Source organism: Octopus bimaculoides, chromosome 19, assembly GCF_001194135.2.
Source record: "Octopus bimaculoides isolate UCB-OBI-ISO-001 chromosome 19, ASM119413v2, whole genome shotgun sequence".
NCBI lineage: Eukaryota > Metazoa > Mollusca > Cephalopoda > Octopoda > Octopodidae > Octopus > Octopus bimaculoides.
The window spans coordinates 21,601,309-21,604,470 of record NC_068999.1 but is presented as its reverse complement, the minus strand read 5'-3'; positions in this window follow the sequence as shown (position 1 = coordinate 21,604,470).

Here is a 3,162-nt window from a genome sequence, read left to right as displayed (position 1 = left end):
ATATATATATATATATATATATATATATATATATATATATATATATATACATACATGCATACATACATACGCATATTTATGTGTGTGTATGTGTGTCTGCATGCGTGCATGTGTGTGTGTGTAAAATCGATTTACGAATCATTTGTCTAGTCCAGTAAAATTAAAATTTTTATATCGTGTTTATGACGTTACAATGTCGGTAACGGATGTCCGGATTTTGGGTTTCAGAAATAAAAATGGTGAATATTCAATAAAAATTTGTTTGAGAATCTTTTAAAAATATTTCTACAATGAAGAAATATAAATTCTTCATTAGATGGTCGATATACAACATATATCCCTTTTGTTGCTCACACATAAGCACATTTACCTTTAATCACAAGTGTGTATATGTCTGGGTTGTTTTTTTTTATTCATGTGTGTTTGTATGTATAGTGTGTTTCAGTCAATCTCTCTCTCTCTCACCTCCATTTTGTCATTCTTCGTTTGTCTCTCTTTATCACACATGCACACGCCCAAACATGTGATTTCTTCTATCTGTGTGCGCGTATGTGTGCGCGCGCGTGTCTGCGTGTGCATGTGTATGTGTGTGTGTGTGTGTGTGTATGTGTGTGTGTGTGTCTGTGTATGTGTGTGTGTGATACACATTCACGCGCACAAATGTGTAAGCGTCTACGAAAGGACGTTAGGATGGTAAGCTAAACATGATAGGAAGAGTAGCCAAGTCTCTCGTAAATCACAACTTAAATTTTCTATATGGCTATGTATGCATGAACCAACTTAGGGTCTCATTTCCTTCAATCACACCTGACTGGCTAATGTTTATATGTATAATTTATTCTCTGTGGTGATTAGCAAGATGGTAGATACCTGTGTTAGATTTAGCAGTTCAATCTCCATTGAAATCGTTGTATTGTCGTACATCTTTCAGAAATGTTAATCTCTTCATTTTCAAATCAAATCGTACTCCTTTGTGTTTGTACATAGCTGAGGAATAAGAGTAGGAACTGCCATATGAGGAATTCATCTAAGGAATTTTGCTTTTATTTGTTATGTCTGGATGACGAACAGTAACCATATTCTTTGCAGGGTCTTCTAGACCTGTGAGATTAGTGAAAACTATGTTCTCCTTGAATCATTTGTAGGCCAACCACTGCAAGGAAGATACGAGCAGGTTGAGAAATCCAGAAGGTCGATATTCTGAGAAGGAAAGTTTGGCAGTGTTTATTAGTTCGGAGTCTGGAAGGAATGGTTAGGTAAATCAAGACGAATGGGACAAAAATGCTTCAGTGGAGGCGGGATGAACTCTGCCAGTTATAATGATAGTCAAAGAGAAAAAGCAGCTCACTTATAAGAATGAGGCTGACGTGTCTCTGTAAAGAACTTAATGCAAATCAACTGAGTAGACTTTTTCTTGATGCGATCTCGAATGTCGGTGTATAGAACAGCAGCACCGTTCAGGTTGTGAAAACAACACTTCATTGAAGAATATGAGCTTTGAAGAATATCAATAGTTGATGGGAAATGAAACATTTTATGGTTCTTGATATAAAGGCCGATCGTTGGATTGAGGACCTAGCTGTGCAAAGAATGTGTTTTCGTCAATCTCACACAAAATCTGTTTTATGATAGTATACTTGTGTGTGTAAATCAACGGTGGAGACTACGTGCTTAGGTACTTACACATACGAATTCATATCACACACATGCAGAAATAAATACAATAAATCATATATATATTTGTATATATATATATACATAAGTGTGTATAGTATGCTTATATACATACATGCATACATACATACGTACGTACATACATACATGCATACATTCACAATCATATATATATATATATATACGCATAAATACACACATTACACGACCAGAAGGTTTGAGAGCACTGTTAATAACAATTAATCAGAAAAAAAGCTGTTTTATGTTCGGATTGTCGGCAACTAAATTGGCAATCCAGCCAAGGTTGCTTTCTGACGAAAGTGATTTTGATCAACCCGCATGACAAGAAACCAGAGCTGTGAAATGGCGGATGAAAGCAAGGGAGTCAATGGTTATCCAATAATGTGTTAAATACGTGCATTTTAAATATGTGTATATGTTTAGAGGTACGTTCTCGTAATGCACAGAAGTCAGGATACAGAGTAAACATGTGATATGATGCTACATGTACAGCACAACTAAACTAGATGTTATTGCGAGGTCTGTAAAGCTCTTCGGATGTCTCCTCTATTCCCGTACATGCAGAGTGGTGTTGACTTTAGCCATATTGTAATGGTTATATTGTATGAGAGTGATAGAGTAAGTCTGATGGGTGCGCAATCACCTTCACACTTTCGCAGAAAAAATATATTTCGGTTTTGCATTAGTATCTTGCAGACAAGAGGGTGTGGCACAAGTAAGGGTGCAATACTCTCGCTGTGACTGCACTAGGGAAATACCGCCACTTTCGTAGCGGCAGGCGCACGGTATGTGTAATACACGGAGGAAAAAGCGCGGTCGTCTGCGCACACCCCAGAACTGTCTTCCTTGTTGAAATGCTGTGTAGCTAGATATAGCTACCTTTATTGATTACTAAACAACGTTCTTGGAGCCACTATCTTTGAAACAGGCTAGTGTTCACACATTTTTGGGAATGAAATACCGCTACATCCATAACTTCAGGCGGTTTAGTAAGGTGTAGTATAGTCTTTGCATAAATGAGTCCTAAGATCAAACTCCGGTAAGCGAATGCATTTTCTTCATTCATTACCAATGGACGAAAATGATAAAACTTTAGAAAACAACTTCGTCTCGCATTCTTTTATTTCTTCATGCGTTTAACACCAATTACTGGGTCATGGTTAAATCTAAGAGACCAATATATATATATATATATATATATATATATATATATATATATATATATATATATATATATATATATATATATATATATATATACATACACACTTGATATATCTATATCTCTACATATTAATATCTATCTAGCCTATCTAACTATCTGTCTGTCTGTTTGTCTGTAGTTACATAGATACATACATTCATTCATACATGCGTACATATATGCATAGGAGTGTATGTTTGTTAGTGTGTGCTGAGTGTGTTTGCGAGCGGGTGTTGTGTGTGTGTGTGTGTGTGTGATGTGTG